General features: G+C 41.4%; 1 long non-coding RNA gene across 3 annotated transcripts in view; it reads right to left on the bottom strand.

Annotated features, from left to right (window-relative positions):
* The window catches only part of LOC148219767 (uncharacterized), a 60,288-nt gene that overhangs the window by 4,668 nt on the left and 29,099 nt on the right, over window positions 1–26,521 (bottom strand). For 2 of the 3 annotated variants that reach the window (XR_015799679.1, XR_015799681.1), the window contains 2 exons: window positions 4,828–4,921; window positions 641–2,230 (listed from right to left, as the gene is read on the bottom strand). This is a non-coding gene — a long non-coding RNA (uncharacterized LOC148219767). Of the gene's footprint in view, window positions 1–640; window positions 2,231–4,827; window positions 4,922–9,120; window positions 9,181–26,521 lie in introns of those variants that run through there. The other variant, XR_015799680.1, reaches the window with a different exon arrangement.

Here is a 26,521-nt window from a genome sequence, read left to right as displayed (position 1 = left end):
CACGTGGGATGGCTGCATCTCCTCCCTGCTCACAGAGAGCTGGCAGGCAGCGCCAGAACGGTGACTGCACCACAGAGGAAAGGTGTCCACAACCGGGAGAACTGTTTACTAGGTTTGCTGCGCTGTTGCTGTTATCTCTCAGTTACTGTTGCTCTGTTTTGTTTCCCTTGTTACATATATATATATCAATAAAGAACTGTTATTCCTACCCCCATATCTTCGCCTGAGAGCCCTGTAATTTCAAAATCGTAGTGGAGTGAAGGGAGGGGGGTTTATACTCTCCTTTTCAAAAAAAGAGGCCTCTTTCTCTTTTAGCAAATACCTGTCTTTCAAACATGGTGACACTCATGCCACAGAGTACACAGTGGGTATGTTTGCTGGGACTATCAGGAGAAAAATCTTCCCCAGCTATGTTCGAATTTGCACTTTTTGTTACCAAAATATATCACTATGTGTCCATAAATTTGTGTCAAAAGTAATGCACGAGAGACTCAAATTCTTCAAACTGATCAAGTCCCAAGAAATTTTGCTCATAAGAACTTTTCTAAAACAGAATAATCTTAATTCTCTCCAGTCTGAAGGAATGAATTTGTCTGTAAAGCAGTATCTAATGGCAGAGCTTTTAGCATTTATATCGCACCTTATTTCGGCATTTAAGGGTCTGCATCCCAAAGAAGTGAAATCCCCAAGTGCCAGCAGTTGATCTACAGAGCCACTGGTCTTCAAAATTTAGCAATGAAGAATTTGTGTTGTTTCAATCAAACATCCATTCTTCTTTCCCCACTCCAAGATGTGAGAACCTGGAGACTGTCATAAATACATATCACCACTTCCCAAATTTTACGTACTGTTTTTTAAACAACAAGAGTAAAACTATTCTATTTGTGCATGTTCCCACGAGCCCACAGGGATTTCAAATATTTCACCAGCACATTGCAGTTTTTACCTATTATTTTACATTTTAAAATGGGACAATGCAGCACTTGAAATGGTGAGGGTTTAAGGTAGAGATCTGTTTAAAAAAATATTTTAATATGGTAAAATCAATCTAAAATCTGTACTAGGTAGGGAAGTGGCAGGGGATAACATGAACAAAGGGAATAAAAAAAGCTCTGAAGAGCCCATACCAGTTGCTAATACTTAATCTCTTTAAATAATAAATTAGCTGCTCATATCTAGTCACTGCTAAGAGAAAGCACTTTCTTTGTGAAGTGAAGCTTGAATATCCATGAATTATTCAATATAAAGTGTGCCAGTTAAAATGCGTTGATATTGGAAGTCAAGTGTAAGATTATCTTTTGTCTGTCAGAAAGCATCTCTCCCATGTTACTGAGACTTGAAGGGAGTGGAAAAAGGGGCCAACCAGGGCATGGACATGTCAAGAAAAATAAGGGAGGTATTGCAGTAACATGCAGAAGCATTTCCACTTATGTATGAACTTCAATCCTACGCAGGAAATGTTCTGCTAGACTTTATTCTGCTTACTGTTTCTTTTCTCCTTTGCCTTCACCACCACTCCAATTTCTGTGACTCTGAGAGAAGCGCTCATGATGCAGTAACAATACTCCAAGGCTCTCCAGCAGAGACAATATCAGTTTTTGATCTGTTGGCCTTTGCTGATGTGGAGAAATACATTTCTATACTCAGGTTTCTAATAGACCTTTCTACTGTATCACAATGTTTAATTTAGAAGAATGCAGAAAAGTCTCGCACAGAAAATTGCTGTTTCTCAGGAAAGTTTAGGTCATCTAGCATTGAGGGCTTTCCAAAGCTCAGATCTACTATATTTTGGGGAAGAGGGAAGGCAAGGGGAGAAGGTGTTTCCTTCTCACACTGTCCGCCTTGTTGATGGCACCTCCACATATGTCAAACACTCCTTTTGTTTTATTTTCTACCTGCGTTTTGAATAGATTCCATTTTTCTTTTTCTTCTTTTTCTCTTTTTTTCTTTTCTTTTTCTCTTTTTTCTTTTCTTTTTCTCTTTTTTCTTTTTCTTTTTCTTTTTCTTTTTCTTTTTCTTTTTCTTTTTCTTTTTCTTTTTCTTTTTCTTTTTCTTTTTCTTTTTCTTTTTCTTTTTCTTTTTCTTTTTCTTTTTCTTTTTCTTTTTCTTCTTTTTTTTCTCTTTCTTTTTCTTTCATTTTCTTTGTTTCTCTTTCTCTTTCTTTCCTCTGTTTTTTGGGGTTTTTTTCTCATGATTGCAGTTGAGTTCAAAATATCACAAAGTTCGGAAGCTGCAGAGAAAAACAGGCCGGTGTTTAGGAGCACATTTTTTTCCAGTCCTTCTTTCTCATTTTTCCCCCTTAAGCTCCTCCAATACACAAATTCCCTCAACCTCACCAATGTCTTCATCATGACTTTTTATTTCATGTGTATGTGGTTTGTGTTTGGTGGCTTTTGAGATTTAGTAATACAGCATTAGCCACTAACCCACATATGGAGCATCCAAAATAGTCAGTAAATTAGACAATCTATATGGGACGTATACAGCTTACCACTTAAAATCCCTCATTTAATTGTCTTACTCTTCTCTTCATCGATTACACTGGCAGGCAAGAACTAGCAGCTCTGACAAGAGGTTAGTTAATGAGTATCATCAGGATTCTGAAATGGGATGCTACCCTGTGACAACACTGAGCCTTTGTAAGCGACCTGACTACAGTCCAGTGTAAGACTGAACAACAAGCCAAGGCTATTTAATCACTTCCAGAGTACTTTAACTGCTATTATTCTCTGTGATCCATTTTATATTGATTTTGACAAGAACTTATGCAAGCCTGAGACACCTCTCAGAAATACAGCCTTAGACTTCGAGATGAAACTAGAGAAGATAAGAGGTATCTTTTGTCTCTGGATCACTGATAGTGCTCTGCGGACTCCTCTGTGAAGGACCATTCTAATACTCCCAAGGCTGAGACTGAGAATTATCACTTTCCTATCCATCAATTGAAGAAAGAAAGAAAAAAAAAAGCTGTAACAACACACTGAAAAGTAATGCCAGCTGTAAAAAATGTCATTAAAGGATTATACTTTGAGTTGACTTACTTAAAGATAAGCTACATACTTTTTGGGAAAAACTTCAAACTCTTCCTTATCTGTATTAATGTAAAACTGCTAGTACTATTGATCAGTCCATATTTGTATAAATTTCCCATGATATAAAAGTGACTTACATCTTTGTCTTAACAGAACAATACATCTGAGATCTCTTCCATTTATTTTCATGTTTCTATTGAAACCAAAATAATCAAACTTTACTAGCCAGACCCAGCGCAGGACAGAGAAAAATTTGATGATTATCTGTTTTACCTGTGCTGACTATGGTTAATAAAGAAGATCAAATTTTAAGTATTTGCTATTTCTCTTTTCTCAGAAACCTTTCTGTATGTTGGGTGTTACTCAATTTTACTTTTAATAGATATTAGCCAAATAAACAGTGAAAGATTAATTCTCTCTTCTTCAGCCTCAAATATGATCTGATTCAGAATAAAACCTGAATTACATCACAAAATGAAAATAAAAGAAAGAAATCAAATTAGAGTCCAGAATTTTCCCTCTGGTCAAAGACAGCTGTGTGATTATATGGTTAGAAGGAAAGTATTTTGAGTTAGAATTTTTTTGTCATACAGCACTCATATAAAATAAATATAAAAAATTTGATATTAGAAAGATTAATCAGACTTGAGAAAAAACACACTTATTCCTTTATTTGGAAAGAAGGTGTTTGCATGATGTATTTTAAGATATGGCTTGCAATGTCCTCAGTCAACAGATTAAGAATATACAACATGTTGCCTGACAAATAAAGGCACAGTCATTAGAGTCAATTAAGATTGATGTTTAGTAACAAATGTAAACCATTTGCCACTCTCCCCAGAGAAAATCTGGAATGAAAGATTAATTATCCATGTTATTGTGGAAGCTTGATCCAGAAAAATTCTCTTTTGTTCCAGAATTTAATTTAAATGTATTGAAATGATTTCTTAGAATGTATAAGATGCCTTTCCTCATTAAAATCTATGGATATATATCTCATAGTATTTAGAAGAACACAGGTTTTAGCAAGGAAAATTAGGGGCTTGTGACCTTTTAAATGTCAAGGACCATATTATAGTCTCAGTTGTAAGAAACTAATTATTGCTGAAATGAATGTAAGTCTCACATATATGCTGCTTTCATAGTCAGAACCAATTGTTTTTCTGCTTGCACAATTCAGGCAGGGTAAAGGAGAAGACTAGGAAAACAGGCATCACAAGGCAGTGTCATTCTTTGGTTCTCAGAATGTGCAACACTGATTGTTCTCACTTGTGGCTTTAACAGGATTTTATTAGATCTTCCATATTTCTACAATGAGAAGAAACCTCCAAGATTTTGTTTTGTGACTCTGTATGATTCACCACTATTTGAGTTTTGTTGAACTATTCACATTTCTCATGGATCTTGCTGAATAAAAGATGTTCCTTTGCTAGCTTAAGTTAATATGCTTTTGTTACTTTGAAGCTACCAAAGTAGAAAATAGACTCATACCAACTTTATTCCACTACAATGATGTTTGAGACAGAGCATGGTTTGTTTTGGGGGTGGGGCACATCTGAAATTTTCCCCCGGAGTGACCCCAATCTGCATTATACGTCTTGCTTCTAAGAAGCTTGTGATCTATTGCATTATGTGGTTTCTTGTTTAGGTTTTGGGGTTCTTGTGTGTGGGGTTTTCTGTGTTTATTACAAGCCAACAGAAGCTCCTGACTATTTACACACTATGCAATATGTATGTCAGACTAACCTTGCTCTTGAAGAATAATGCCAGGTGTCCCATGCTCAAAAATACTTACACTAATTCTACAATCTCCACTATCACTGTTTATGTTGTAATCGGATGTCACAATGTCTTTTTCTACCAGCAGTTGTATTGTTTTGGAATGAAGTCTAGAAGAGAGAGAAGAAAACACACACTTTAACTGGGTCACTGGCACATTTGTAGAAAACATTCAGGGAAAAGTCCCAAACATTTTTAAAGTACTAGAGTCCTTTGACCTCTTTGACTACTGTAGTACCTACAAAAAAGGCCAGATGTACCTTTAAGATGACATACGGACGTATAGGAATCCTATTTCACAGTGGATATTTGAAACATATATTTTTTCTATGCAGGGCCAAAGTTTAGATTATTACATTTCCCTGATACTTTGTCTTGGCTAACGAAACTTAAATAATTGCACATACATACTGGCAATCAGGATTTGTTAAGGTCCATGTATTAGCCAAACTTTTCCTCTGTATGCTCATCTGAATAACTGACCCATCTCTATTGACTCCTGAGCCATAAAATTCACATTTAGAACAAATCTTTAAACAAAAAACTTTATTCCATGATTTAGAATGAATAAACAAACAGATTTAATGGGAAAATATGTTCTTAAGTTAGAGGCATACATTACAAGACAAAAATATTCTATTGCCATCTCTAAAAACAGCATTTCTTAACTGGATTTTCATAATACCTTCTAAACTGAAAAATCTCAAAAATTAAATAATAGGTTGGAGTACCTCTTGCGCTAGTATGAAAGCACAGTATTTGTTGTTTAAGAAAATGTTCCACTGATCATTTAAAATGAGTGCTTATCACAGCTAAAGGGGTGTTAGCCATACATGTTACCCTTAATCTGCAGTTCCAAATAAATGAACTCATCTCTAAATCCTGTTTCCTCTAGGGAAATTCTTGCCTTGGTAACATGCAAGAAATTATTGTTGCTTTTTCCATGTCTATAAATAAATTTAAAATGCTTCAGTATAAATCTAGTATCCTGTAAGTACAGCAGGTTGGATTTCTTACTCCATTCAACAACAGTAGTGATATATGAAAAAAAACAGAGGTGGAAAAATGACCTGCACAACAGAAGAAAAATGATGCACAAAACGTATTGACTTATCTACAACAGAACAACTCTGTTGCTTTCAGTGGAGCTTTATTCATCATTTTTGGGGGAACACATTATGAACTGATGAACATAGCTGAAAACTATTGTTCTTTTTATCTTCTTTCCTTTCCCTCTTTTTTCCTTTTTTTCTTTTCTTTCTTTCTTCCTTCCTTTCTTCCTAACTTTCTTTTTACCTTTCTTTGTTCCCCTCCACCATTTCTCTCCCTCTCTCCTTCTTTTTCTGTCTTTCAAAAAGAAACCTATTGAACAGTAAATCAAAGAGGAGGCAATGAACATGGCCATTCCATATAGTAAATAATTACTTTGTCCAACTAGCTGCTGGTAGGTATAAAATCTGAGACAGCTGGTTAGCCAGCTCTTTAGGGCTAACTGCTCTAAAATAACTTCTTTTCCTTTTCTCTCTCTTGTTTTTCTTTCTGTCTTTCTTTTTTTTTTTCTTTTTCACAGCACATATCCAGATACAGGATCTCTGAGCTAATTATCTCAACTTAATCATCACTACCAATTCCCTGAAGAACAGTGGCATCCAAGAGCTAACCCCTGCCATGCTGAATCAGATGAAGAACAAAAGCCTACTGAGATTTTCAAAGGAGGACTCCTGTACATAAATTTAATATAATTCTGTGCTTTACAACTGAAATGCAAACTAGGAGACACTAGCTGATAAAATGCTATTACAGTTAAAACATTAATACTATAGATTATTAGTTTAACAAGGCTTCAGGAAAAAGAGAGTCCATCTGTTTGAATTGTCTAAAGGCAGTTCCACAGCACACTATCTGTAAGAATTAACTACTTCTACATTCACTATTAATGGAAAAAAGATGGAAAGAGAAAATCAATTGACTAAATTTTCTGTAACTTTGCACCAAGCATTAAATTAAGAGAAGAGAAAGGTAGACTGAGGAATTATTTCTCTCCATCATCCTCATTACATTTCATTTCAACAGGGAATTGTGTCACTGATGCTTTAGTTATCTGCTGTGAATTCAACCCAGTATTCAGCTTGAGTATTCTCTGTATGTAACTCCTTGTATTTGCAGGTACACAGGATGGCACGATGCCAGCAAATGCCAGGCTTAATTGTTTTGTAATCATTCAGTGAAATAATTTATTTTTCATGAATTAACACAGATGCTTATACTGTCTGCTGGTGTAAATTGTAATCATTCCACTGACACCAGTGGAAGTGTGCTAATTTACACCAGATGGAGATTTGGCTCAATTATTTAAGAACCTGAGGTATTTGGCAAAGGCTCAATAGGCACAAGTGAATTGTGAAGTTTTCTCCTAGGGCATTTCAGCAGTAAATTATATTTTATACAGAAACTTCAGCTATGTGGATGTAAAATCTTCCTGGAATAATGCAGCAAATTAGTTGGTCTATCAGATGAATGGTATTTGCTACAGCATTTGCAAATGTTCAGTCCTGTGTGAGATTCCTTTGATGCAACTGTCTATAACAAAGACACATTTATCACACTTAGAGCTGTCCAACCTTTAACTAACATTGCTCAGATGCAAGAAAATTCTTTACCAGAATTTAAAACTATGCTGTTATATTTTGTTAAGGTTTGGAGATCACTAGCAACACTGGCAGCTTACAAGATGATGGTTCATAGTGAACATTTTGGTGTGTTGTTTAAGGCTGCAGCTTCAGGAGTTTTTAAAACATGTCAGAATTTATGGTTAAGCTTTTTAAGCATAAATGTCTTTTTAGCATGCATTGTAGAACAAAGAAATTTAGAAAATGTCCTAAATTAACAGTTAAAGTTAAAATCAATCATTTAAGGAAATCAGCCTAGATAATCTTGGAGCACCTTGCATATTGCTTGATTTGTGGCTTTGGCAGCAATACTGTAAAATGGAAGACACTTTTTTTCACAAAATTGTAGTGGAAGGTATGAACTTTATGCCAAGAAACCACAGTGTAATTTAGTGAGATTTTAGAGTCAGTGGAGAAGTCATAAGTACATTGGCACAATTTTATATATCTATACAGAGGATCTGTCTTGAGTTTGAGTTGCCAATTTGAATAAACTTATTTTTCTTGTTGTGAGACAGAACCAGGAGCAAAAGAGCAAGGCAGGCCTAAAACTTGAGAGAGTATAAAAGAAAATTTATTAACTACACAAACAAAAGGAGAAGAAAAAACAAAAAAAATTCAGAATAAGATTTCTTTAGATCACTCCTTCCCTCCCTCTCCCAATCTTCATAACAACAAAACAAACATATAACAAATACTTCGGTCAGTCCCCAATTTAGTCTTTCTCAGTTCACTCCTGGAGAGAGAAGCTTCTTCTTGTTGAAGTTGTAGGGATTTTTCCCACAAGAAGGAAAAAAAAACAGTTCTCTTGTGGTTTTATCTTTCACGATTTGCATCCACCCGGGAACCTGCAACCGTGACGCTCCTCCCAACTCTACAACCGTCCCAAAGTTGTAGATGTGGGCCATGTCTGTCTCATGGGGTATTACTTTTAAGAATGAAATGTTCGACAGCAAAGATTCTCTCTGTCTCCTTTTTCTTTGCTCAGGCTTTATCTTCAGAAAACCAAAATCCCCTTCTTTTCTCAGGACAGAAATTCTCAACACAGGTGCTCTTTAGTCAAATCATCTATTAAATGGAACATTTCCATCCCCCCATGTCTCTTTCCATGGTTTATAGGAATATTCAGTATATCAGTTCATTCCTACAATTTCACGAAAAGATTTTCAGCCATTTCAGCATCTTCTCATTCTCTTTCCATCTTAAAAACTTAGCTCTTACATCACTGACTTCAGAAATCTTCTTATTCCCTTTCATATTCAAAGGAAAGTCTGGAGGCTTTGCAAATCTTATCTGAACACTAAAGAGTTAAAGTTTAACACAACTACAAGAGTTGCGCCAGGCTCAGGCTGTGCTGGGGGTGTAGCTGAGGTGTCAATCAGCCTTTCTGGGGCTGGGCTGCAGCCCCACACTGCTCATGGCCACCCGGGCAGGCCCGGCCCGTCCGGCAGCAGCAAGAGTTGGCCTCCCCCCACGCCAAAGCCGCAGGCCCGTGGAGGAGGAAGCCGTGAAGGTCTTATCACACAACTTTTTCTCCCCCCGGCCATCGGGTCCCCCTCATTGGCAAACGGGGCCCAAGCGGCCTCCCGAGCCTCCCCCCGCCCTCACATGGGGGAGGGGGAAGCTCGGGTTGGTGTTACCTGCTCAGCCGCCGGAAGACCAAGAGCGTCAGTTCCGGACCACCCCCCTCAAAATGTGTGCTCACGGAGCGAACCAACCCCCTCTAATTGGCTGTTGCAGGTATCGCAACCCCCAGAGAGGAAACTCCCTTAGGAAGAATCTCCCCTGAGTCTCCTCTTCCTAAGTCAACCCACCACAGGATCATAAAATAAATGAAAGGTGAATGATTAAAGAACATGAAAAAGAAGCTCTGAATTGTATTCTCAATACTACCACAAGCACCTTTATTCTCATTTTCTTTCCTTTTCTTTGCCCAAAAGTTAAATAAAAGAAAATATTGTCATCACTGTTAATTTGTTCCATTTTTGAAAACCCTCCAGAATGCAGTCAGCCATACTAAGTGTTGTAATAACTGCAAGAGATTCTGCTCTATAACCTCAAAAAGAACTGTTTCTCAGAACATCGTTAGAACATAGTTGTGTCTCAAACCCATCCTTACTTGTTGCTAGAGGAAATCCTAGAGCCAGTTGAGTTTGGCAGCAGTCAGATTAAACTATAGGAATACTTGATTAGATTTTTTAACTGTTCCAAAAGGGAAAAAACAATTTTATTCTATGCTTTCATGAATCAGTGCAGTGTGACGTGATATACAGTCAGAAGGACCACCCTATATAGATTATGCAATTTTTTCTGGTGTACTTCTAGCTTTCTGTAGCACCATGGCTCCATATTATAAGGAGAGATTTATTTTATTTGGTTTCATTCCACCTGCTGGAGAAGAACCTGATCCCTACTGTGTTCCCCAAAAAGCAATAGAAGAGCTATTACTCCAGGGGGTATTATTTTCATCCCTTTTTCCTTCCTGAGTACATACAAACAGTTTAGAGCTTTGCTTCCAAATTACCCTTAAATGAGGAAGAAGCTGACTTGGTAAGTTTTTCTGTTGCATGGATTTTACTGTAGCAGATGGGCAACCAGCAACCACCTTTAAAGAGCCACCTCCTATTGATTATTCTGGTCCAACCAGACAAACTGTTGTAATGGGAGACAACATCTTTAACCATATACACCATATTTTTAAATATTTATATGTATTTATATTAAGTCAAATGTCTCAGGAGATTCTGAAGAGTTATTTGTCAAATATTTCTGAAATTCTGCCTGTGAAATCATTCCTATCTTGACTGATCAAATATCTTTACAAAAAATCCAGTCCCTCATCTCCATCAGTGGGAAGTGCCAAAGATGAATGCTTGACTTGGTTCTTCATTCTGTTGTCCCTGTCCACAAAGCTGCATTATGGATGTTTCATGGTGATCTGGGTGCTGTTACTTGCATACATATGTATTACAGTGCATGGGCTGTCGTTACCCCCATTATTTAATGAAAATTAAATTCCAAGAACAGTCTAGTGATGAAAAGGTCTCTTTGAGAGATCCACATGAGCTTGGAAGCAGGCTTATCAATTTAAAAATATCTTCCAGCTATTTTACGATCTGAAGATTAAATAATTTCATGGAATTTTTAACCAAAATATGATGAACACTTAGAATATGACATCAGATATTCATGTGATGAAGATTCAACCTCTCCACAGTGAATTTGCATATTTTCTCTCTATCTGTTTCTAAAAAACAATTATGGTTTGCAGTAGCCTCCCACTTGAGGAATAAACTCCTTCATTTCTTTCTGAATAAAACCATCGGTAGTTCCAATGGCTAAATTGCATATATGGGCAAGGACTAACATGGAACTGGAGAAGAGTCTGGAGCACAGGTACTACAAGGACCTGCTGAAGAAGTTAGGGGTGTTCAGCCTGGAGGAAACGAAGCTCAGGAGAAACCTTCTCACTCTCTACAACTACATGAAAGGAGGCTGTAGCAGGGTGGGAGTTGGTCTCTGATCCTAGGTTGCAAATGATAGAACAAGAAGAAACAATCTCAAGTTGAGCCAGTGGAGATTTAGTTTGGAAACTAGGAAAAAGTTCCTCACCAAAATGGTGGGAAAGTCCTAGCACAGGCTGCCCAGGGCAATGGTGGAGGCACCATCCCCAGAAAGTCTTCAGAACGATGTGTAGATGTAGTGCTTAAGGACACAGTTCAGTGGTGTGCTTGAAAGTGCCGGGTTAATGTTTGGACTTTATGATATTAGAGGTCTTTTCCAGTCGAAATTATTCTATGATTCTATGACTTTGCTAGGGAGTTTGTCACAAACAGTTTTGTGGGTGCAACTCCACTGTAGACTGCTAACACTTCATTAGAAGTAGCTCTGTCCCCCTTGTAAAGCTGTTTAAATTTGGTCTGAAAAGGAGTGCCTGGCTCTGATCTCTTGTCCTGCTTACCACTGAATTTGCTTTAAGCAAGCTGGTAATGACTATCACAAAAAATGCATAACAAGTACAAGGCTGTCACTGTAGGTTAAAAGATTAACCCTTGAACTGGCAGTAATAAAGCACACAGCAACATGGTCATCTTTCAAGATAGGAAAGAGACAATTTATTTTAACACTTACTCCTTAAATACACTCCAAACACAACTCAAGAACCGAACCCAGCCCATTGTTCAGGGCCAGCAACACCTCCTGTTAGATGTTTTCATTATAAACAACAGAATTCTCATGGTACACATTCTGTAAATAATAGTAGATGCATCTTTGTTTGAGATTCTTTCCCTTCTGTTTTTCTCTAAGCTTATGAGAAAGCCTGTACTTCTCAGGCAGTCCATGAGTCCATATCCACAAAAGGCAACGTGTTTGGGATCACTTTGAGCTTTGGCACAGAGCTGGGTACCTTCTAGCCTGTACTCTGACATCTCTCAAAACTTCAGCCAAGTGTACCAGAGAGTTTAGCTGAGAAGGGAGAGCAGCTTCAGGACAGAGTATTAGCAGACATGTCTTGGAGGGCCTTAACTGTTCGAAAAGTGAGAAACATTGAGAACAAGGAATAAAATATCTGTTATGGGACCCCGTGGGCAGATAAAAAGTCTGTGGGGCCTCATGGAACTTCAGCTGAATTAGAGAATCTCTTAAACTTCTGGGTATTCATCTAAAACATGCTTCTTCTAATATCACTGGAACCACTTTCTGTTCCCTTGTCTAGCTACAAAATGTCATGTTATTCTTGTAGATATAACTGTTATAATCTAATTGTTATTTGAATCCTCCTTTTGCTGTTCAGTTAGCAACTTGCCAGAAATCAAGAAAATTGCTCTGAAAAAAGTTGCCTGTTGTCTCGGATTGAAAGACAGGTATGGTCTAAGGAAAGAGCCCCTTTTCTGCGATGCAGAATGCAACCCCCTTCCCTTTTAATTATTTTAGGTCCAATTCAGACACCTTCAGGCAGGAGATATGGGGATAAGAATAACAGTTCTTTACTGGTATCTAACAAGGCAGAAAACAACAACAGGTATAAAAATTGGCAACAGAACAGTCTAGCTCTGCTCCAGTCCCTTCTGGCCGCAGGCCGTCTCCCTGCGCTCAGTTACCGGTGCTGTGGGGGCAGGGCAGGTCCCGCGCAGGTGAAGAGGGCTGGAGTGATGGCGGCCGCGGCCCAGGGGTGAGAGGGATGGGAAAGTGACTCCCCCTTTCACGGTGTTGGTCGTGGTGCTCAGCAGAGTGTCCGGAGATAGTAGGGTGAGATGGGAGAGCAGCAGAGCGATGTCCAAAGGCAGAGAGCGTGGATCTCAGTGCTGGGATGGCAGGGGAAGATGCCAGAGCGAAGCCCTGGCTGTCTTCCCACTCCAACGAGCCAAGCGAGAGAGAGTCCCCCGCTCCAGACCCCCCATCCAACCTTTCCTTTTCCGGTTCCCCCCCGCTCCCCCTCCACCCACCCCCTTACGAGAGAACATTATCTGTTGTTTCAAGGTGTAGCCACAATTACTTAGCATAACAATGGGAGGAATTCCACAGAAAGAAAAGGGGAGCAATCCAACCCCCAACATTATCCACCCCTGAATTTCTCCCATACTAATATGCTATATCAAATTAAACTGTTACGTTATATATACATACATGCAGTTAGAGACATAGGAACAGTACTGTAGGTATTTCACCTGAAAACAAGGTCTCCTTGGGGTATGCATTCGGTCTCTCCATCCTTTTGCAGCACCCACCAGGTGCAACCTGGTCCTTGAGCGAATACAACTCCATGGATGGGATTGTCTTTGCTGGAGGCAGGATTCACCCAAACAGTTTTTCCTAGCATACCTCTCGTTTGTACCACTGGAACCTTATCTCCATCTGGTATTCCCAAGGGCTCAGATTGGGCAGGGCTGGCTCAGTTAGTGGAACCTCGGGTGTTCACTAACCAGGTGGCCTTTGGTAGATGAATCTCCCAGTTCTTGAAAGTTCCCCCACCCAGTGCCTTCAAGGTGGTTTTAAGCAGGCCATTGCACTGTTCAACTTTCCCTGCAGCAGGTGCGTGGTAGGGGATATGGTACACCCACTCAATGCCGTGTTCTCTAGCCCAGGTGTTTATAAGGCTGTTCTTGAAATGAGTCCCATTGTCTGACTCAATTCTCTCAGGGGTACCATGCCTCCAAAGAACTTGTTTTTCCAGGCCCAGGATGGTGTTCCGAGCAGTGGCATGGGGCACAGGGTAGGTCTCCAACCATCCAGTGGCGGCTTCCACCATGGTCAGTACATAGCGTTTGCCCTGGCGAGTTTGAGGCAGTGTGATGTAGTCAATCTCCATACTTATATTTGGACCATCGCCCCCCATACCAGAGGGGCTTCACCCGCTTGGCTTGCTTGATGGCAGCACACGTCTCACAGTCATGGATAAATTGAGAAATACTGTCCATGGTTAGATCCACCCCTCGGTCTCGTGCCCACTTATATGTGGCATCTCTGCCCTGATGACCTGAGGCATCATGGGCCCATCGAGCCAAGAACAACTCTCCCTTGTGCTGCCAGTCTAAATCTATCTTCGACACCTCTATCTGTGCCGCCTGATCTACCTGCTCATTGTTTCGGTGTTCCTCATTAGCCCGACTCTTGGGGACATGGGCATCTACATGACGGACTTTCACAGGCAGCTTCGCTATCCGGGTGGCAATGTCTTTCCATTCATTGGCAGCCCAGATTGGTTTTCCCCTACGTTGCCAGCCAGCCTTTTTCCACCTTTCCAGCCATCCCCACAGAGCATTGGCTACCATCCATGAATCAGTGTAAAGGTAGAGTTTTGGCCACTTCTCTCTTTCAGCAATGTCCAGGGCCATCTGAACAGCTTTGAGTTCAGCAAGTTGACTTGATCCACCTTCTCCTTTGGTAGCTTGTGCAACCTGTTGTGTGGGGCTCCATACGGCTGCTTTCCACTTCCAGTTCATCCCTGCAATGCGGCAGGAACCATCAGTGAAAAGAGCATAACATGTTTCATCTGCTGGCAGTTGGTTATACGGTGGGGCTTCTTTGGCCCGGGTCACTTGTTCCTGTTCCTCTTCGTCTGCAAGACCAAAGTCTTCCCCTTCCGGCCAGTTGGTAATTATCTCCAAAATCCCAGGGCGATTCGGGTTTCCAATACGGGCGCATTGTGTGATGAGGGCAATCCACTTGCTCCATGTGGCGTCAGTGGCATGGTGGGTTGAGGGAACCTTTCCTTTAAACATCCACCCCAGCACTGGCAGTCAGGGTGACAGGAGGAGTTGTGTTTCCGTGCCAACCACCTCTGAGGCAGCTTGAACTCCTTCATAGGTGGCCAAGATCTCCCTCTTTGTTGGAGTGTAGTTGGCCTTAGACCCTCTGTAGCTTCAACTCCAGAACCCCAGTGGTCGGCCTCGAGTCTCACCAGGCACCTTCTGCCACAGGCTCCAGGACAGACCATGGTTCCCGGCTGCAGAGTAGAGCACGTTCTTCACATCTGGTCCCGTCCTGACTGGGCCAAGGGCTACTGCATGAGCAATCTCTTGCTTGATCTGGGCGAAGGCTTGCTGCTGCTCAGGGCCCCAGTGGAAATCGTTCTTCTTGCGGGTGACCAGGTAAAGAGGGCTCACAATCTGGTTGTACTCAGGAATGTGCATTCTCCAAAACCCTATGGCATCTAGGAAGGCTTGTGTTTCCTTCTTGCTGGTTGGTGGAGACATTGCAGTGATCTTATTGATGACCTCACTGGGGATCTGGCGCCGTCCATCTTGCCACTTTACTCCCAGGAACTGGATCTCTTGGGCAGGCCCTTTGACTTTGCTCTTTTTAATGGCAAAGCCAGCTCCCAGCAGAATCTCAATGATCTTTTCTCCTTTCTGAAATACCTCCATTGCCATGTCCCCCCACACAATGATGTCATCAATGTACTGCAGATATTCTGGAGCTCCACCCTTCTCCAGTGTAGCCTGGATCAATCCATGACAGATGGTGCGGCTGTGTTTCCACCCCTGGGGCAGTCGGTTCCACATGTATTGCACACCCCTCCAGGTGAAAGCGAACTGAGGCCTGTACTCTGCTGCCAGAGGAATGGAGAAAAATGCATTGGCGATGTCAATGGTGGCGTACCACTTTGCTGCCTTGGACTCCAGCTCGTACTGCAGTTCCAGCATGTCTGGCACAGCAGCACTCAGCGGTGGAGTCACCTCATTCAATGCACGATAGTCCACGGTCAATCTCCATTCTCCTTCAGATTTACGCACAGGCCAGATGGGGCTATTGAAGGGTGAGTGGGTTTTGCTGACCACCCCTTGGCTCTCCAGCTCACGGATCATCTTGTGGATGGGGATCACGGCATCTCGATTCGTCCGGTACTGCCGGCGGTGCACTGTTGAGGTAGCAATTGGCACCTGTTGCTCTTTCACCCTGAGGAGTCCCACTGCAGATGGGTTTTCTGATAGCCCAGGCAGGGTGTTCAACTGCTTATTGCCCTCTGCTGCCACAGAGCTATTCCAAAAGCCCACCTGAGTCCCTTTGGGTCTTTGTAATAGCCGTTCCTGAGGAAGTCTATGCCTAGAATACATGGTGCCTCTGGGCCAGTCACAATTGGATGTTTCTGCCACTCTTTCCCAGTCAGGCTCACCTCAGCCTCCAGCAAAGTCAATTCCTGAGATCCCCCCGTAACCCCGGCAATTGAAACAGGTTCCTTCCTGACATGTCCCGATGGTATTAATGTACATTGTGAACCAGTGTCAACCAATGCTCTGTGTTCCTGTGGCTCTGATGTGCCAGGCCATCAGATCCACACCGTCCAAAAGATCCGGTTTTCCTGTGCCTCTCCCTGGCTAGAGGCAGGGCCCCTCTAGCCCTGGTTATTATTTCTCTCCTGGGCATACATACTGGAGGTTCCTTCAAGGGGATCTGACAGATCATCCTCCCTTCTGTAATACCCTGCACCTCCATGGGAGGCTGAGGCTACCCTCACTTTAGTGGAGTTCCCTCTGTTGGTGTTCCCCTCCCTGAGTTGGCGCACCCGTGCTGCCAGGACAGAAGTGGGTTTCCCATCCCACCTTCTCATGTCTTCCCCGTGGTCACATAGAAAAAACCACAGGTCAGCACGTGGGGTGTACCCTCTCTCCCTAGCTGGGGGGCGTTGGGCTCTACTTTTGGGGTCCATGACTCTCACTGGTGCTGCACTGATCTTCCTCACCTCTTCCCTTATCTCCTTCATCTCCTCCTTAAACTCCTCTCTGAGGTCCTTAGCCACAGCAGAGACATGAGCCTGCACTGGGCCAGCCATCATACTCTGATAATTCCTGAGCCTGTTGGCAACAGAACCCACTGTCACTTGGTTGGTATCAGCATCAATCATTGCAATAAAGGGGGTATATTGAGATGGGCCCAGGTTTGCCAGATTCCACAACATCTGCCCTGTGCACCTGACCTTGTCAGGGTCATTGTCATGCTGTCCATCCCTCCCAAAGAGCACCTCCAGTACTGCCACTTCTCTCAGCTTTTGGACCCCTTCCTCAAGGGTATTCCAACGTGTTCTCTGGTGGTACTCCTGCATTCTTTCCCTGTGGACAAATCTCTCTCTCACACTCATTTAAAGTCGCTCCCAGAGGGAAAGGAGACCTGTCTCCCTTACAAATACCTGGTCCACACCTGAGTCCTGGGTCAAGGCTCCCAAATTCCTTGCCTCAGTACCATCCAGTTGCACACCTGTACCCATAAGGTCCCAGACCCGCAGTAACCAGGTTGTAAAAGCCTCACGGCCCCGTCGTACAAGGTCTTTTTGCAGGTTACGGAGACTCTCGTATGACAGGGACCCGGTGATGATCTCAACTTCTGGCTCCCCTGCTGGTTGTGAGGGGCCCCCTTCCTGACCCTTATTATCTAGGTGCCTTGTTTTCATCTTAGACTTCCTGGTTTCCACAGGGGCAACTGCTGCTGGCTGTGAGTGCCCTTGCAGCTCAGCTGGAACCTGGACAGATGTAACATCTGTGGGTCCCACTACTGCACCATCAGAGTCTCCCTCTTTAAGGCAGGGGGAGGGTTTCTCACCAGCTGGGGAGAGGTACTCCTTCAGCATCTGGCCCATCTCACGTATCTCCTTTGCTAGCACCCCCACCCATTCTGGGTGGTTCCTTTCCGAGGTGGGCTGTGGGGCAGAGTCAAACTCTGGGTTAATATCCCTAGTCTCTGGGACAGGATCAGGCTCTGGGGTAACTTCCCTAGTCTCTGGGACAGGATCAGGCTCTGGGGTAACATCACTAATCCCTGGGGTAGGTATCAGGGTTGTTATCCAAGTCAATCTCCCCTTATCTCTGAATGTTACATAGAACAGGTTTAACAGGGATATAAGCAACACTAGCCACAATATAATGTCATTAGCATTTAAAGTGGATTGGAACCCCTTGAAGACTGGTGGGGTGAATTTCAAAAACCGTGTGATGGGTTGAGAAAAAATTTCACCTGCTGCCACTTCCTCACAGTAAGTACCATTATCGCACTTAGAGTGTGATAGCTCTGAATCCACGTGGCCATCTTCCAGAGAAAATTAAAAATCCATGAATTCCTCAACTGATCAACCCACATAATAAACCGGATAATAGCCACAGTAACCTTGATTATGAAACTCATGTTTAAAAAAGGGCTTGCAAATGGGAGAGATATAGCAGTGACCACATGGAGGCCAATCCAGGGTAAGCTGGACAGCATGGTGTCACCTACCACAAGCTTGGGCAATTCAAGAACTGTTATCCCCTTTTCTACCCCTCTCTCAATGCCCTCAGGCAATGCCCCACAGTGGGCGCCAAAATCTGTCTCGGTTTGAAAGACAGGTATGATCTAAGGAAAGGCAAGAGCCCCTTTTCTGCGATGCAGAGTGCAACCCCCCCTCCCTTTTAATTATTTTAGGTCCAATTCAGACACCTTCAGGCAGGAGATATGGGGATAAGAATAACAGTTCTTTACTGGTATCTAACAAGGCAGAAAACAACAACAGGTATAAAAATTGGCAACAGAACAGAACAGTCTAGCTCCACTCCAGTCCCTTCTGGCCACAGGCCGTCTCCCTGTGCTCAGTTACCGGTGCTGTGGGGGCAGGGCAGGTCCCGCGCAGTTGAAGAGGGCTGGAGTGATGGCGGCGGAGGCCCAGGAGTGAGAGGGGATGGGAAAAGTGACTCCCCCTTTCACGGTGTTGGTCGTGGTGCTCAGCAGAGTGTCCGGAGATAGTAGGGTGAGATGGGAGAGCAGCAGAGCGATGTCCAAAGGCAGGGAGCGTGGATCTCAGTGCTGGGATGGCAGGGAAGATGCCAGAGCGGAGCCCAGGCTGTCTTCCCACTCCAACGAGCCAAGCGAGAGAGAATCCCCTGCTCCAGACCCCTGTCCACCTTTCCTTTTCCGGTTCCCCCCCCCCCCCGCCCCCCACGAGAGAACATTATCTGTTGTTTCAAGGTGTAGCCACAATTACTTAGCATAACAATGGGAGGAATTCCACAGAAAGAAAAGGGGAGCAATCCAACCCCCAACACCTGTATACTGTGATGAATCATAAATATGGATGAATGTAAGATGCTACACATAAAATACAAATGAGCAGGGAATGAGATTCAGTTGTTCACCAGAGGTTCAGATGTTGACAGAGGGCTACCAAGCAAAAAACCAGGCTTATATTTCAACTCTCCATCTGCTGAATAAGGATTGCAACCTGTCATAGAGCACTAATTGAACAGGATGCTGCTGGAAGGAAATATGTGTCCGTGCCAGTCCCCCAGTGAAAAGCCATAAGGCAGATTAATGGAGCCACAAACAACGAACTCCTTGAATCAAAAATGTAGCCTCAAATACAAAAAAAGTCAGGAGAGTAAGCAGTGACAGGAGAGCTCTCCAGTGGCTGAGGAAAGTAAAAGCTGCTTAAAATACCCCAAAGATTAAAGTGGCCTCTGCAAGAGAAGCATCAGAAAGACCACTGAAGGGAATAAACAGCTGTCATAAGAGGCAGTAACTCATTATAATACAACTTAATTTCACTTTACATCTTTAATGCAAACCAACACCCACACCACTTCCTATAAGCACCCCAAGACAGTCAATGTTAAGTGGAAAATCACAGGAGAAGATGGAGGGGAGCAGACACTGAATTCCTGTGCCATCTACCTCTAAAGCAAGCAGGGGTGCAGAAAGGACAGGAGCACAGGCACTTCAGGCAACAGTTTTGGAATGTCCTTGCACCCAAGGTACCTTAGTGTTTTGTGGTATTTTAAATTATTGGCATTATCTAGTTTCTTCCAAATTAGAACCACTGCTCGAAGCACTGAGGTATCCCAATTAGCTGGCATGAAACACCTGAAAGGACTTTGAGTTCCACAGACTTTTCCATTAGCCTAGAAAATTTTGCATATATAGCTGACAAAATAATCACAGCTGTTCTGAAAGGACAGCAGAAATTTTAAGTGGTAAATCAATGGAATCTGCAATCTTTAATCAGCTTGCTCTAAAAACACCATTCCACAGACAATGACAAAAACATTTTTATACATGATCATGTCCATGCCTCTATTTGGGCACATAGGGCAGTCAATTTTGATCTCACCTGCAATGCAGGAGTACAAGACTACACAGAAGTTTTGAGGCAAGTACATTTCAACATTTTAGAAGTTGGTGTGGACAGCTTACATATGAGTTTTATGCTTCAGGACTGAAAAGACTTTGACTGGCTTCCTAATTTTCTGCAGCTATTAATATTTGCTTTTCATACTTTTTGAATACATTATGAATTAGCTTCTAGGTCATCAGCACCTAGGACTGGGATTAAGAAGCCTGCCTAGATCACTGTTACAAAAAAAACCCTGTTTTGTTGACATTTATTTGGTGAGTTAAGCACGTTGCATGTGGTCAGATGAGTTGTTCAGATGCACAGAATTTCCAAGCTGAGGTTTTTTAGAATTAGCCCCAAATCTCTGTATTTGTAAAGAAGATGGTATATAAAGTGCATTTTTTCTTACTATCGCGATGCCCACTGAAAGAGAGTTTGATGCTCCTTAAACAGACCAACTGTGTAATTCAGACAGTTTATTAATATAACCATTCCTTCATTAATAAACCTTCCCCAGATAGATACTAGAAATCTGCAAATCACTAAGGAAATCACTTACTTTCGCTAAGGAAAGATATTTTTGTATTTTGCATACTGTTTTGGTTCCCTAAAATTTCCAAAAGTTCCAAAATAAGGTAGGTTCCTGATACTACCTTTATTCCAGAAGTATTACGGAGAAGGCTAGGGGAATAATTTCTGTTCCAGTAATGTGGAAAAGTTCTTTGCTGCTGAATTTCTTTTTTTTTAAAAACAGCCCTATCTACACCTTACAGAAGAAAATCAACCACAACCCTAGTTGAAAGGGGATGGATACAAAGGAAGACTTGAAGGGGAAATACAGGAATCTATTTTTCAGAGTTGTTGCATTTTTTGGGCTAGCATCTATTTGAATAAGACTGTTGTGTGCAAATATATTGATGTGATTTAAAAATAAAAATATCAGCAAAATAACAGTGGTTTTCATTATTTCTCCTTTGGGAGTTTCTGGCTTTCTTAGTAGATTCTGTCTTTGTTGTAAGCAGACAAATGTTGAATAATAAACAAAGCATTTCCTCCTAAATTAAATGTTTGAACTATGTAGCTATAATACTCATTCCTCTGCTGAGAACAAAGGGTTAAACAGCGTGAAATATTACCCCTCTATGAGCGAAGAGTGATTGAATTTCAGAAGGCAAGGTCTTTCAACAGATCCTGACTCAGATATGCTTTTACTGAAGCCATAGCATTCACATGGAAAGCTTTACATCATGGCCTTATCAGATTCCTCGGCTTTCTCAGTGCAAGCTGCTATTTTTCCTTTAGCTTACCAAAAATAAATTTTGCATAAATAAATGCATAAATTTAGTGTACTTAGTTTGCTGGTGTTTACAGGCATGAGGCTGTTTTCAGGATTGCTCTGGGCAGTCAGAGACTGTTACAGGTTGGAGACAAATGGGGAAAATATGGAATTTCTTTGCAGGCAGAAACATCCACTCCAGAGTCTGGTGTTTTGAAGACCTCTAAGCATCTAACCCATTGCACTGGCCCCATCATCCATATATGTGTTCATGCTCAGATCCAACCTTTCTGGATGGTCGTGGTCATTTCCAAGGGGCTAATTGCTCCCCTTCCCACAACTCTCATGGTACACTGACCATCATAGCTGACTTTCTTCAGAGTGAGGAGCCAAATTCTGGCTACAAAATGTTGAGCAAAAAACCTCTCATCTGCTACATGAAGGGAAGACCATCACGATGACTTCTCCATATAAATCTGCTGATCTTTTTTCAGGCCCTTTTCCCACAGCCAGGAGGACAGACCCTCAGCTGCTTTCACAGCTGCCATACATTACAGCTCCTGGGCAAATGGAGATGCCTTTTGCTTCATGCACTGTGATATGAAGTGCCTGTAGAAGGCAGTTGGCAATAACAATGAGATCTCAACAAGGTTTTCCTGAGACAGCTTACCTAAAACAAATCACAGCAGGAGTTACAGCAAGAGGTTACCACATATTTTTCTTGAGCTCACTACCAGCTGGCTTTGTTAACTTCCTAATCAACTGCATGCTCTGCCTTCAAGCCCAGAGTGGGTGCAGCAATCATCTCCAATAAAACAATGGGACCAAACAATCTGGTAGCTTTTGGCCCAGTTTTATTTCAAGGAAATTATCTTGATATCATCTCAAGGTCCAGTAGACTGGTAAATGGAATAACTGCAAAATGTCACAAGATGTCATAGCTCTCTCTTCTGTGCTACTTGTCTCATTGCTCTTAATCACCCACCCCCTATGGGAAATATCTGGAGAGGAAGAAGGACCAAAGCACCATGGCCAAATGGTCTGTCAATACAGTGTACCTGCTGCACACCCTTCTTCCCCCACCAGAGAAGAAGAGTAACAAACATTAGCTTAAAACTCAGCTTGAATCTCAGCTGGAGCATGAGTCCTGATGTGTTGGCAGTAGGGAGAGTGTCTCAGATAGACCTCACCTACGGAATGCAAAGATTGGTTGAGCAGATCTGGGCCCAGGAAATTGTTTCCTTTTGGTTATAGGAAAGGAAGTTGAGCATGTTGTCTAGCAGGAAAGTTGACTGCCCTATTTACTGACTGGAGTTTTCTTGAAATTTTGTTATCTAGAAACAATTGGGAGAAAGCTCATGTTCAGATAATTTCATCCCACGTTATTTCCCTAATGTTTTTGGTATTAATTAACAGAAGATCTCATAGAAGGTGTGGGAAGGTTAAACTTGTGGATCAGGAAGAAATTCTTCACAGAAAGGGTGATTAGACATTGGAATGGAGTACACTGGGAAGCAGTGGAGTCACCATGGGTGGAAGTGTTTAAGAAAAGATGGGCATGGCACTTAGGGCTGTGGTCTGGTTAACACTATGGTGATTGGTTGTAGGTTGGACTCGATCACAGAGGTCTCTTTCAACCTAATTGATTCTATGATTCACTTTCCAGGTGGAACAAAACACACATTCCTTCTGTAATACCATTTATCCACATGCCCCTCCTGTTGCATGCTCTTCTCCTAACAGCATGGTCTCTTAATTAATCATCTAATACCCTCCTTTGCTATTTTCCTTTCTTTTTACACGTTGTTCACGAGACTTGAAAGGAGAGATCTGTGAAACCTGGAAAAAGGCAGTTTCTTTTACCTAATTAAATGCACAGGATGGAAGGATCTGTATGTGCATTTCTCTATACCTAGACACAGGCATGTATGTATCTGTGTGTTCATATTTTCTTTTCAGAATATTTTTAAATGTACTTTTAAATATTGACAATGCAAAACAAATAGCCCTGTGAAACTCTGGCAAGTCAGAAAGTGTAGGTTGGGCAGCCAGCACCAACCTTAATAACCAAAAATAAGTGCCTAGGTCTGAACCAAGTATTTTCTCATCAGTATGCAGCACTAGTGTGCAGGACAAGGAAAATGAGGAGTGGGAGGATATAAAACAAGCAGTAAAATGGAAAAATGTCAACTGCACTCTGGCCTTCCCTTCTGCTTCTCGCAGCCCACTCCAAGCAATGCAGTTGAGATATGCAACAGGCTGTGCACAGAGCAGGGGTAGCACACATACAGCTGAACACATCTGGTTAGCAGTTGCCTGATTTTGTGCTGTGAGGCAGCCAACACCATCCACATTTCTAAGCCAGCTATCTGCCATTGTTACAGAGTGGTTTATGACTTCACTTTTCCTTTGTAATACGTTCATTCCTCTTTCCAACAGTACTGCTGTCACTTTTTCATCTTTGCCTCCCTGTTTAGCGCAGCCTTCATCTACACATGCAAAAATAGAGTCAGACTCAGGGTGATTGAGAGGGAATCGTTTGCATAGGAGAATTTGATGCAAGTACCTTGTCTGAAATATTGCACACCTTTCCCTCTTAAGGTTGTTCCTGACAAAGCAAACCCTATTTATTTAGGTGTGTAATAGTGGTCTGCAGGCCTGGGTTTGGCATCAAAAGGGGGAAACTGTGACTTCAGTACTTCCAGGTACAAGATAAGATGGATGTTGTTGCTATTTTTTGCTAAAGATGTGGTTACATAAGGAAGTGCAGAAAAGGAGATTAACTCCCTATGTTAGATTAGCCTCATTCAGGCAGGAGCAGCCCATCTGTCCTTTCCCTCTTCTCTATCATCCATTCCATCAAGAAAGTAGCTAGGACAGTGTCCTGATCTTTGTTTAGTTATTTAACAGAGATGGTGGTGAGGAAAAAGTAATCCCACAGTCATCACCTGCTGCTGCTCTCAATTTAACTATCTCTACTTTCCCATCCAGCTAAGAAAGTGAGGCTTCAATGTGGCTGCAAGTCACTGGTTATGGCACAAAGAAGTTCAGATAAAGAGAAGAAAATAGCAAAATGAGTAGACAGGTAAGGTGGTCCATGCAGAGCACAGGAAGACAGATTGGAGAAGAAACTCTGGGCTCTGAGGGTTACACGAGACAAAGAACAGGGACGCAGCCATGGAAATACAGCTGTGCACATGGAAGATGTGATAGACTGGCAAAGTCAAGTTGCTTCAGAAGCAAAATTAACTGTGATTACTTGATGCAAGACATCACTCAAACCAATCAAATTGTTATTTTGGGAAATCATAAATTTGTATCCAGAGTTAGTTTGTCACTCATTAAAAACTTATAAGAATGATTAGGAAATTAATCTAATAAGTAAATCTTATCCTCTTTTTCATTTAATAGCTTAAAATATAAGATGATCTCATCTGGCTCTTACATGACCCCTGACCACATCACAGGTTATTAGTTTTATTCTCATCCTTATTGCTAACATTGGGCCTAGTCTAATTATTTCTGGTGCAAACACAGCTGAAGTCTCCCTGCCACTGTCTCTATCTGGATGAGAAGTATTATATATATATATGCCACTGTTGAACCTCTGTATCTCACTCTTTGCTTGCTTCCTATGGCAGAGTAATGCCGTGGTGATCACAAAGTACACAAAGAGGAAGAAATAAGAGGAATCTTTATGAATCCTTACGCAATAATAAAAGAGGTGCAATCCAGATCAGACATGTGATTTCTCCATATTACAGGGTGAATTATTTTGGTGGCTAGATGTAATAGATGTAAAATTGTTACATAGACCACTTTCATCAGGCTTTTACACTTACTTGAAAAGTTGATCTTGCTGGAAAATCCCCTGCTGGAGGGACTTCAGAGGTCAGTTTGGTGGATTTTATTGTTTACTACGTATCTGTAGACTCAGTCTGGGAATCTAACTTTAAGGCATTTCCAGGAAAGGCAGCATTATCAAGTTATGCAGAATTAGGCCTGGTCATTACTAAAATATCACTTAAACACATTCTGAATGGCATTCTTAGGTGCATATAATTTCTTTTGACCATATAAGGACATATTTTTCCCACAAGCATATGCCTTTTTTTTTCTGAGTGAAATATTCCTCTCCTTCTAAGAATTACCCCTATAAAGATCGAATGGGTCTTTATTTGGAAGAAATGTAGGTTATGCTTTATCTTAAAAATTTACAGGTAAACAATATTGGAGAAAATAAAATTCTTCAGAAAAAAAAAATTAAATTTTTAAAACATTAATTAAATTAAAAAACAAACCAACAGTTTTTAAAAGGAAACAATTTCTAATGGAAGTTATTGTAATATGAATGTAGCAGTGAATTCACTTTACATTTAAATTTCACTTTTTCTTACTTGGAGACATGGAAATTTGAAGAGCTGTTGAAATCTGCACTTCTTAAGCCTTCTTTTCAATAGAATAACTACAAGAAACACAAGGGTTTCAAGTGTCCAACAGGTTAAGAGCAGTTTTATTTAATACATTGTCCTGCTTTGCTGAAAGGGAATGATGATCTCATCATTGGTTCAAAGAGACCTTTTTGATTTGCTTTCAGCTCATCCATGCTTCACAGTGCAATTCTCTATTTCTTTCTCCCCATATCTAGGAAAAAAAAATGCCACTCTGACACATTTTCAGAAAGTGACAACATGGTTTAGAAGCTGTCAGTACCTAATAAAGCATTTCAGGCTCTATTTTATAAGCTGTGATTATCATGATCATTTTTACTGATACATTTATGATTTTGACATCTGCAGCCTTTTAGCTTTTTAAATTATCTGGTCAGCAAAATTGGTAGTATGTAGGTCAATTTAACCATTTCCAGATTTTCTGATTTTTTTTTTAATCTTATGGTCTCTCTTCTGGGCAAGAGTTGCTGTTTTCCTGTAGGAAAGTGCAGAGCAGACTTGGAAGATATTCAGCAAACCTAGTTATAAACTCAGGAACATCTTATTACTTATTATATTCTTACTATATTTCCTCAAGGCAATGCATCATATAAGTAAAACTGACAGAAAGGCTCTGACCCAAGAATTAAAGCAGAGAACAGAAGTATTGCTCATACTACTTTCAGGTTACAAAATATTTGTTTAACTGTGACTCATATATATCTTGAGATGACAGGAGTGATAACAAGCTGCTGCTGAGA

This window comes from Sturnus vulgaris, chromosome Z (assembly GCF_052056855.1).
Source record: "Sturnus vulgaris isolate bStuVul1 chromosome Z, bStuVul1.hap1, whole genome shotgun sequence".
NCBI classification, from domain to species: Eukaryota; Metazoa; Chordata; class Aves; order Passeriformes; family Sturnidae; genus Sturnus; species Sturnus vulgaris.
This window is presented reverse-complemented; position numbering and strand designations above follow the sequence as displayed.